Genomic DNA, 12650 nt, shown 5'->3' on the forward strand with positions numbered 1-12650 from the left:
CCCCTTGGTAAATATGAGACCGTTTTTCAACAATTAAAAGATACCTTGATAAAGATGGGATTGGAAGATATTACATCCAGGGCAAGGCCGCAAGTGGCAAGAGAGATTCGAGTGAAGGGAACCAAGTGCTCACTTGAAGGTGAAAAAAGTGATGGCAGGGATTTGGCTAAGATGACACGAGAGGGAGTTTTGGCTGTGCAACGAGATGGGGGCCGAAATCCCGACATAGAGCCAGTCTCAAGGCCGAGAAGATGGTGTGGTGAAAGGATTGAACGAGAGGAAAGACTGATTCAGAGATAAGGACCAGGAGACTCAGGCACACACGTTGAGGAAAAGAGTGGAAAAGGCGGATGCTGATGGGCAGAAAGACAAGGGAGAGCAGCAGAATGAGGGAGAGGAGGAGGTGAAGATGATGAAGAGCAGTGTAAGCTGGAAGAAGAGTTGGCCAACTAAATAAAAGAGATAAAACTCAGAGACAGAGACAGAGAGACCAAAACTCCATCGCATAGAAAACAATAAACGGACAAAAATCTTCGTGAGGCGGACCAACCATTCAATTAGAAAAATAATAATTTCAAAATCATCCACCTTGCAGTGGCACTATTAGTTCAAGAAAATGTAATGGTCAAACAACACTACAGGTATTTTAAAAATAGGGCAATGCACTTGGGTGCTCACCTGGTAGCATAATGATACTGAAGAAGAAGTCAACGTGGGACAGAATCAGCAAAATGTACACATGAACAAATGTTATAGCAAATACCTATTTTGGGGGGCAACCCTTCTGCCCCGCATAAATCCTCCTTGACCCCCAATTTAAAAAAAAATTATAGCATAAACAAACTTTGCTACATCACGGGTGATGAAGGTCATGGTCAAGTTTCATTGAAATTGTGTCTGTAGTTTCCGAGAAGAAAGCAAATACATATTTTGAAGCCCCCCCCCCCCGAATACCTCTTTGGGCCCCGATTTTACTTTATTTTTCATTCTTAATGTCGTGAACAAACTTTGGTCCATCACAGGTGATGAAGGTTATGGTCAATCAAAATTGTGTGGTTTCGGAGAAGAATGCAAATACATATTTTGGGGGGCAACCCACCTCCATAGACCCCTTAGACATATATATATATATATATATATATATATATATATATATATATATATATATATATATATATATATATATATATATACATATATATATATATATATATATATATATATATATATATATATATACATCTATATATTTTAATTTTGTGAACAAATTTAGTGCATCACCCGTGATAAAGGTGGTGATCACGTTTCATAGGAATTATGTGTGTAGTTTCTGAGGTTAAAGCAAATACCTCTTCGGGGGGGGCAACTCCCCCATAAACTCCCTCCGAACACCCACTGCGACCACAATTTTTTTTTTTTTTAATACCGTGAACAAGAATTGGTACATTATGGGTGATGGAGGTTGGGGTAAAATTTCATCGAAATCGGATGTGTCGTTTCAAAGAAGTTGCAAGTATTTGTGGACAGACTGACGGATGGACGACACACCATCCAATAAGTTTCCCAGAACTATGTTCCAGGTGAGCTAATCAGGCCCTACAAATAGAAGCCAAATTCCACCATAGAAACAGAGATGACAGACACAAAGATAGCAATTGAGGAAGGAAATCGGAAAAACATAACAGATGAGGAAAGGAAACAGAAGCCCAAAACAAAAAAAAGAATCCAAAGTATAAAAAACAAATACAAAATTCAAAGAAAAAGTCCTCGAGGGTTTGGGTGCTGCAAACAAACTCGAAATAGAAACAAGAAAAAGAGCAATCAGAGATTGTTGACCCTCACCAAGACTTGTTTTTTGTGGTGTTTATGTTGTACATTTTGTGTGGTGTTTGTGTACTGGTATGTCATGTAATTAATAATAGACATAACTAGAACTGCCACTTTATAACTGCTGGCAGTGATGACCGAGTACAAAGACGTCCCGCTTTGATGCAACCCCACTTTGATCGGACACTTGACCCTGACCCATGGTATATATTATTATTTGATTGAATTCAGAATGGGATTAAAATAAATTCAATTAAAATAAAATGAACCACAAAATAGGTACAATCCTGCATTAGGATCATCAGAAGGAACCCAAACAAGAAAAAAGCAAAGATGATATTAGGATGAACCTGGATAGGACTTGGGTTTCAGTTGCTACTCCTCTACCACCAAACCCATTCAGGTGCAGCCAAGTGAGCTTGGTTAAAAAAATTAAAAAAATAATCTAAAAGAACCCAAATCAAAAAATCAAACAATTCTGTCTGCCAGACCATGCGTCAGTTCAGGTTGAAATTTAAAACATATATTCCACATCATGACTGATCATAATTGGTGAAGATTCAAGTCGATCGATGAAGCAGTTCAAGAGAAAGGATAAAAAAAAAAGATTTTCACTCAATCCAGTATGCCTGCCAAACCATTTGACCTATCATTTATTTGTGAACACCCAGTTATCCCCAAGGCTTGGGGAACGTGTGTGAAGTTTCCCCTCGACCTGTCCAGCTGTTCTAGAGAAGATTTTAAAATAGGTTTTGTGTAAATCCAATATGGCTGCCAAACCGTGTGACTTATGACATCATAGGTGGCAATGTTTTGTTCCTCATGGAAAGGCAGTCATACGTGTGAAGTTTCGCCTCGATCTGGTCAACCGTTTCAGAGAAGAATATTTTTGAAGGATTTTTTTTATAAGCAATATGGCTGCTGAAACGCGTGAACAATAATGTCATCAATTTTTTTTCTGTGGACCAATTTATCCTGAGATGACCCTCAAAATTTTTCATACTGATTGGATGTAGTGTTCTACATATGCATTCATGACATCATAACAAAGGCACCAATGACATCACACAAAAATCACACTTATTCCCCATGTGGAGTTATTGCCATGTGCCAAGTTTCAATTTTTTCTTGGTGCTGTTTTGGAAATGCAGAGGTCCAAAGTTTTTCCTTTTTTCCAACATGGCTGCCACACCATATGACGTATGATGTCATAAATATCATTAAAACATTCTATATGTGTAGTAGCTCACATGTTGAAAATTTCGTGTCAATCTGACAAGCGGTTGCGGAGAAAAAAAACTCGCATTATGTGCTGATAAACAGACAAACCGACCCAAATGCGATGTCCTCTGCTCTGGCAAGGGTAATGACAGCAAGGATGAAAATAAAAACCATGAGGAAGCAACCGACAGGAGAAAACAAAACCAAATGTTTGAGAGTAATCCGAAGAGACTCGACCATGAATTAGAGAAACAAAAGCAGATGTGTCAACTCCCCCTGAAAAAGAAAAGCAAGAAAATTATGGAAAGGAATTTTTGAAGATGGAAAAGAACATTACAAGGACGCAGAATGGATCCCGAACTTGGAAAAGAAGAAGCAACATCTCGAGGAAATACCCCCATGATTATCGATGAAGAAAAGAATTAGAAAACAACTTGAAAAGAAATACCAAACTTTAAAAACCCAAGCCCAGACGGAATTCCAAACTTCTGGCAAAAACAACTTGATGTTCTCCGCAATCACTACGCCAGGACATTCAACAAACTGATCCAAGAGGAAACGGCGGTGGGTGAGTAGCTCGTAGAAGGAAACACCTTTCTCATCCCGAAATCTGAAGAAACCCAACTTCCTCACAAATACTGGCCACGAACATGTCTCCCAACAACATACAAACTTCTGACAAGAATCCTCACAAAAATGACGTACCATCACCAAACAAAACAAGGAGATTTAGAGGCAGAACAAAAGGGATATGAGTGGTTGTTATGGAACAATTGACCACCTACAACTGAACAAGGCTGAAGTTGAAAATTGCAAAATTCAAGGAATCAAATGGTTCACCGCCTGGATAGACTATAAGAAAACTTTTGACAGTGTTCCACATTCATGGATGATAAAATGCATGCAAATACACAAAATCAATCCCCAACTAATCAAACTGATTGAGAAACCAATGGAGCTTTGGAATACCACATTGATATTACAGCACTCATAAGGAAATATAGAAATACCAAATGTAAAGATACAGCATGGGATCTTCCAGGGAGACAGTCCTTCCCCCTCTTGTTTGGTCTGGCTCTGGACCCAATGAGTAACCTCATCAACAGACAAGGATGCCCGAACAAGCAATAGAAGAACATACAAGAAACAGGAAAGGTGACATACCTACTATACATGAATGATTTAAAGCTCCGCTCCGAATGATGAAAAATTGACAGAACTAGTAAAACGGTTCTCCTAGGACACTCAAATGAAATTTCGATTAGATAAGTGCGCCAAGTGCATATTTGTGGAAGGTAAATCAACAAAAACGGACAACAAAAATTGACCTTGAAACAACAATACAGCAGTTAGAAAATGAAGCATCATACAAATACCTTGGAGTAGAAGAGGGCCACCAAATACTGTATGTCACAAATGCATAAAACAATCGTTCAAGTATACCTATGTAGAACAAAGCAGATACTGAGAACATACCTCTCCCCAAGAAACCAAATCTAACTCGTCGTACCAGTCTTCCATACAGCTGTGGAATAATAAACTGGCTCCAATCAGAAATCAATAAGTTGGTCATCAAAATAAGGCAACTCCTTACCATCCACAAAATGTTTTACAAAAACCAGTGCATCCCAAGAATGTACCTGCCGAGACGAGAGGGAGGCAGCGGCCTGATGGAACTCAACCAGGTGCACAGAGCAACAAGTGTTGGACCAGCTGAATATGTGAAATTCTCAACAGTCAAATTATCAGATTCAAATTGTAAACAAACCTGAAAATGTATCCCTAACTCACCTTGCAAATCTTTTTCCAAAAACAGGTGCGAATATAAGATACGGCACAAGAAAATGAAACAGCAACAAATACAGTACAATCAATTGCAAAAAAAGACAAATAAATATATTAAAACGAATTATCAACAAATATACACCAACTTTGTAGTCCATGAGCCAGTAGGGTTGGTCGGTACCATCCAGGAGGAATAATTCTCATAGTGATTTTTGGCAAGGTATATAACCCCGAAGTTAGAAAATATATGATAGCATTGCATCGGTGGTAGCTTTTTGTGTGTTATCACCTTGTTTATATGCCTACCCTTAAATAAGCTGTTGTGCAAAATGGCCAGCACAAGGTCAGACAATCCTACTTCAACTTAACATATTTTTTTTTTTATCAGCCAAACATTAACATTTAAATTTGTCTCACCTTTTGCTAGGATCATTTGCTTCTCAACAAAAAGTGCTAAACATGCTGAGGTTGAAAGGTATGTCATTGGTGACACTTATATATCAGTGTCTGTTTCCTGTATGATAAATCGTACCGCCTTTAGAAAAGTATTTGTCTATCATTTACTGTGGAAAGTAAATAAAAGTTCTGGAACAATATAATTACATGGGTGTTTAGCAAATTTATTAAGAAATCCAAAAATCTAAATTTATTTTTTGTATGTTGTGTGTGTATACATATATATATATATATATATATATATATATATATATATATATATATATATATATATATATATTTCTATACCCCACTCCCCCCCCCTCCAAAAAAAAAAATAACCTAATTTGGACGGATTTCTCTAGTTTGGTCAATGTCATGATATTTTCCCTGTTGTTATTGAAGGATACTTTCCAAGAATCAAACGAAGGTAAATTATAGCATGTTCATGAACAAGATTAATGTCTTTTCCGCTTTGATTTCTCAAAAAATACAGAATTTCAGGGATTGAGATACTCAATAATGCACATATGAAGGCATCAAACACCCGTATTACACAATATAATCCAATAAGACAGTAGCAAGATGGTTAATCATGTGCAGTCTGATGAATGAGTCAAAGGTGAAAATGAAACACAATCTCCTGTTGTGGGGCATAAAATTACAGAATAGAAACACAAATGTGGTGTTTCACACTAACAAGGCCATTACCTAGGCCCAATGTGTTGCTGATAAACATATTGTCTTATAAACCAAAGACGGGTCCTTTATAGTTTATAAGACATCTCTGATCATATGCACTGATTGTAAGTGGTATAAAATGTTCAAGATGAACTTAAAAATCATAATCATTATCCAGTTGTTCAATATCCTCATCTAAACGTTCCCCATCGTCTGACTCAAAGATGGATTCCTGGTTCTCACAGTCTGGCAGTCTGCACATATCAGTGCATTTCAGTCCATTTGACAAACACACACATTTTTGTAGTGAACACTTCCTTTTGCAATTGCAGGCCAATAAATCAAGGACCGCCTCAGCTGCTGGCTGACCATCCATCCAGTGCACCACCAGCTGTTCAACTCCTTGTTCCATCCTCGGCCAACAGGACTTGGTACTTTCTGGTCCTGTTCAAGACATCATCTCCATATTGCAGCCTGGTAGTTGGCTCTTTGTGCATGTTTTACTAAGCAGTCCCTGCATGGTGGAAGCTGCTGGCTGTCTACCTCACCTTTCTTTTTCCTTGATTTGCGGTATTTTTCGTTTTTGGGCGGGGGTGGGGTAACAATAATAACAATAACATTTATAATGTAGACTTAAAATATATTTTGTTATTTTATTTTATGATCTTATATGAGTTTATGTTTTGTTAATCATTTATATCATTTATAACTTTATATCATTTATAACTTTTGTTAATATTTCGTTTATGATTCTTCAAATTCACGAATTTAAACATGGTATTCATGAATTAGGGTGTGGGGAAAAACTTCCGTACCACTTTTTATGAAAACAAAATCATATGTTCTGCAATGTATTAGCACTGGACTATCAGTGCCTGTAATTGCAAACACCAAATGCTCGGCTAGTTTTAATAAACTGTTTTGAAAAGCAAATAACATGAGCTACGTGCCTAACAATTTTCAAGAAGATATAGCCTATAATGAGAGAACCATTCGCTTTAAATATAAGTTTTCTTCTGTCTTACGCCGGTTTCAGAAAAGTTTATTTTGGGATGGGGTTACTAAATGGTTAATAACACACAAAAGGCTACCACCAATGCAATGCTTTCACGTAGTTTCTGACTGTAGAGATGTATACCCAACCAAAAATTATGATGAGCGTTATTCCCTTCGGATGGTAACGGTAGCCAAAAATTACCGGGTCTGGCTCGTGGCTAACAAGGAGAATGACAAAAGAGCAGAGAAATACAAAAAAAAATTGGACCGAGTTGGGATAGACAAAGAAGGCTCTTGCATGGCAAAGGAGAGGTCAGCTCAACTGGGATGGAGAACAAATAATAATAAATGCCCCAGTTCAAGGACACTACACAAATGGTTTTAAAAAGATGGTGGGACTGAGGCAGACAGTCAAGTGGAGGTTCTGCAAGACAGAAACAGAAAGTACTAGTCACCTGCTTTCAGGATGCAAAAAACTATCAGAACAACTTTACACACAATGACACAACAAAGTATGCAAAGCGATTTATTGGCATATCTGCTAAAATTTCAACCTCACAATACCAGAAAACTCATGGAAACATGAACCAAGGGCAATCAATCATTGAAAATGAGTACATCATGTTCACGTACGACCTTATGATCCCATCGAGAGTGAACAGAGGAAACAAAGCATTGTGACTGGACATAGTATTTAGATACAAAAAGAAAAAGACAGCATTGCTGATTGAGATATCAGTGCACAGCGATTTTGGCTTAAATAACACAGAAATCAAGAAAATGACCAAATACCAGGACCTCAAAAATGAGGTCAAGATATCTTAGAAGCTGGAGGGCATCAAAATTGTACCAGTGATAATTGGAGCCAACGGAATAAGAAGGAATAACCTCACTGAGATTTTAAAAGCCATCCCCGGGAATATTACCACAAATTAACGATAATTGGAGGCAATCCGGGGTTCAGTGACAATCCTGAAAATAACCCTCGGAACAAAACTTTGAGAGCAGCAAAATTCAACAGCTTGGTCCATGAACCGTGATCCCTTACCGAAGCGGAAGTGGATACTTTGAGTCCTGGGAGGACTACGTTCCACCTCCTAAAACCTGATAATTGCAAAAAGTCAATGAATGAGTTGTCCAAAACTGTCAGTTTTCTACAAATGAAGAGTGAACTTAAAATTAATTTTCATTTCATCTTTTGACAACAATTTGAACACTTAAAATGAGTAATGGGCTGGTGTACAGTATATTCCATTTTTCTATACTTTGTGGTGTTGCATCAAGACTTGCAATAGAAATGTACAGTGCCAATAGAAAGTCTACATCCCCTTTCAAAATTTTCGCCTTTTGTTGCCTTATCGCCTGGAATTAAATTTCATTACATCAGACTTTTCCCACCTTTATTTACACATTGTAACCCCAAACTTCCAAGTGAAAAACAAATTCTACAAATTTCCGAAAATTAACTAAAAATACAAAACCAGAATATCTTGGTTGGATAAGTGTCCTTTGTCAGGTTCAAGTTCCTCACAATTTGCAAAACTGTATTTGAAGCGTGATCAAAAAGGTAATGAGAGATTTTTTTTTTTAAATAGAGGACCAATGGTCTTTGTAGCTCACCTGGTTGGTTGCCAAAAAGTGGATCGACAGATGGATCACAGTGAAAATAAGAGCTGGATTTAGAATACACATTTTTGGTCAGGTAGTATTGACATGATGTACACAGAAGTGCAACTCCCTGCTGTCCATGAGCCTTCGTTTGAGATATTCCCATTTCCAGTTTGATGATGTCACATCTTATTGTGTCAAAATTAGTTCTTTTTGATAATGTACAACTCCAAGGTATCTTTAATTCATATTTTTCAAGATATTGCCCACTTTCTGTATTATTATGTGACTGGCAGCCTAATTGTGTTTTGGTTCAGCATATTTTAATCAAATGTACCCATAGGTAGTTGATCATATATTTTAAGTTTTGTATTGATCGAGTAAGCGGTTTCAGAGAAAATGAATTTTAAAGGCTTTCTTTTGATCCAATATGGCTGCAAGACAATCTGACCAATTACGTCATTGTTATCAAATTATGTTTCCTTTGTGTAGTGAATTACATATGTAAAGTTTCACAATGATCAATTGAGCTGTTTCAGAGAAGTGTATTTTAAAATGTTTTGTTATGATCCAATATGGCTGTCATACCACATGACTGATGATGTCATTGAAAACAAACAACATTACCCTTGGGTAGTTGATCACAAATTTAAAGTTTTGCATTGATCGGTTAAGCAGTTTATGAGAAGAGGATTGTTAAAGATTTTCCTGTCATCCAAAATGATGGCCAAACTAGATCGAAATCCAAGTACTTTTGGGACCTTTAAACCTTACGATGACCTATTTATAGGTGGATGGGGAGGATGCCATGAACAAACTTGAGTTCTACCACACCAAAGATCATTTTCGGTCATGTTTGGTCACAATCCCATCAGCAGTTTTGGATAAGTTGCAAGTGTTAGAAAGTACGACGCATCATCCCATAAGTTCACCTGAACTACATTCCAAATGAGCCGAAAAGGGTTAATTACCCACTGGAATAAAAACATTTTTTTTCCTCCCTTTTATTTTGAGAATGTTAACCCTGTAACGAAAGGTTTAAAAAAAATAAAATAATAATATATTTCTTTTCTTCGTTCGCCTTCACGCGTCCTGCCTTGAGAATGGACGCACGGACAGTGTGCCAGCACAGCTGCGCCTTGCACGCCAGACAGCAGTTCCCATTTTCCCATTGACGAGAAGGAGCGCGCTCACCGCGCCTCTACCGTCGCCCACATAATGCTTCGTGCGCTCCATTATCCAGCACTCCTTTTGTTGAGCTCCTAACAATTGCACAAACAAGGAACGGGCGGCCGGATCCCGGTCTGAGAGGGCTGTTCCACTGAAGCCCCTACAAATTCCCCCTTTCCTATTCACAGCCAGTTTTTCAGCTCTCGAGTATACGCCGTGCCTCCCTCCCCCACCCTATTCAATTTACTTATTGCGAAATGTATTATAATATGATCACATATTGCCATTTTTATCATTAACTTTGTTCCACTGAAGCCCCTACAAATTCCCCTTTTCCTATTCATAGCCAGTTTTTCAGCTCTCAAGTATACGCCGTGCCTCCCTCCCCCACCCTATTCAATTTACTTATTGCGAAATGTATTATAATATGATCACATATTGCCATTTTTATCATTAACTTTGTTCCACTGAAGCCCCTACAAATTCCCCTTTTCCTATTCATAGCCAGTTTTTCAGCTCTCAAGTATATGCCGTCCCTCCCTCCCCCACCCTATTCAATTTACTTATTGTGAAATGTATTATAATATGATCACATATTGCCATTTTTATCATTAACGTTTCGAGTATAAATTATTATTGCACTAATCGCAAGCAATTTAAAGTTGCATCATCGTAAAGTGCATGCACAGTGTGTGTTTTCAATGCACCTTTCATATTGCTATTCATAAATATCATTTGTTGTTTCAAGGTCACATTTTTAATTGAGTAACATTTTGTATTATTATCAGTATTACTACCTGTGATAAAAGTCAATAGATGACGTGAACAAAACGATTATGCTTTGACAACAGAATAATTTTACAACTTCTAACCGAACAATCTCACTCTGATTTGCACGTAAATCCATCAATATGGAGGTGCTGGCAGGATAACTTAGAGCAGGGGGTTCTTAACCGGGGGGGGGGGGGGGGGGGTATCCAATACCCCTTGGGGGTATGGGAACTAAATGCTGGGGGAATGGGACTTGATCTCTGAATAATTGTATATATTTCATTTATTAATTTAGAGTTGGTTAGAATGTTAGATTATATCTCACACTGTTATTCAATATCTTAAAACCACACATTAAGGTGAATTATAACTAGCACTGTTATAATCTGAAATAGGTGAATCAAAGTTATATTGTAAAATACTTGCAGCTGTTTGTATATTTGTAATTTCTCGGTTATTTATTAATTATTTTTTTGTAAATATATATGATAAATGCTTATGATTGCCTTTCATGTTCTATTCCTAGCTATCCATATCTAAAATAAATTCAAGCTATTGACATCTTTGGAATTCATACTGTCAACTAATAGGACTGGTGATGATGGTGATTTCGACAGTCAAGCAAAGGGGTTATGGGACCATGTTGGGCAATCCATTGGGGGTCTGGAATCATCGAAAGGTTAAGAACCCCTGGCTTAGAGGTGCGTGTACTTCCCTGTAAGCTGTCTTGCATGGTTTTGAATCCCGACCGTGGAGGCTCCTTGACACCAGGTTACATTGCTTGCTGTCTTTGAGTGGGGTTGCCATCTGTGCAGCAGCTCCGACACGATAAACAAGTTGACCGGGTAGTTTGCATGTTTCAATCAAATCGGTAAACGGCCTTCGTAGAAGGGCAAACAACAGTGTTGGACGAAGTAAAGTGCTGGGTGTTGTAGAGTTTTTATTTGCAAAGGTGCAAGAGTGTGGTGACAGGCTGGAAGTGTGGCTCATGGGCTGTAGGTATTTCACAGAAGCGCATCCTGACGCTGGGTATACTCTGGGCTCCGAATGGACCAAAGAGCCTAAGAGGGGTGGGGAAGCATGGAGTGGACTAAGTACACAAGGAGAGAGACTTATGCACCATGTGCCAATGAGAACACTCGTAAGGGAGGCCAGTGAGCCCCCCCCCCAGGATTTGGAATTAAGTAGGGTAGCTCGGGGGGGGGGGTGGCCACCAGCGGCACGGGATGCCACATTTTTAGATGAGCGTAGGCCTGCAGAGGGAGCCACATTGCCCAGCACCAGAATTGTGTGATGGCACAGATTGAAAATTTGAGGCCAGGCTAAACTTAAAGATAAGAGCACCAACACATGGGCTGGTGGGTAAATTGCTTACCAAGACCCACGATTGGGCGGGGGGTGTTAAAGTTAAATGGAACAAGTGTTTTTGAAAGTAGTAGATTAGAATAGGGATGCTTCATGCTTCCCCTTTGTACGATTTTTGATGTCTGCGGCCACTTAATACAGTCGGATATTTGGATTTTGCTCGGACTTATAGAGTCCGAAATTGTTGGTGATGGGGTAGGCACACCGCCACCCTCCCCTCCCCCCCCACTCCTCACCCCATTGGGCTACTCCGCCAGCGAGTCATGAGAGCCCACGCCGCCTAACCGTTTTTATTGTTGAAGCACATGCTTTGATTTTCCTCCTGGGAGCTAAGATAGTTGAAATGGGATTATTGGGCTCAGGGAGGGACATATTAGTGTAGAATTGTTTAGAGGGACAGGAGCCTTAGAGTGGAAAAGAGATGTTAGCGAGGGGTAGGATAGGTTAAGGCTGCAGCCAGCCCCCTACCTGCTGCTACCATACACTCCTGCTGCCATGGAGGAGACCTGCTGCTGGCTTGTACCATCTGCTGCCGGCACAATCTGTCAGCCAGTCATGTCATGTCTACCATGCTTTGCCACCTGTCTGTAGCCATGCCATCTGTCCTGGCCTCTGCTGTTGCTCACCTGCTGTGTCTTTGTTCATGGGCCATAAACGCCAAATACCTCTTAAATGGCTACGTGTGCCGTTGTGTCAATGCCACATGGGCCGAGTTTCTGTTTTTGGGCCATAAACGCTATCTGCTTGCTGTGTGAGCCACATTGGCCAAAGACTCACCAATTGTTGAGAGG

Source organism: Eptatretus burgeri, chromosome 9 (genome assembly GCF_056783735.1).
Source record: "Eptatretus burgeri isolate ZD-2024b chromosome 9, Ebu_testis_v1, whole genome shotgun sequence".
NCBI classification, from domain to species: Eukaryota; Metazoa; Chordata; class Myxini; order Myxiniformes; family Myxinidae; genus Eptatretus; species Eptatretus burgeri.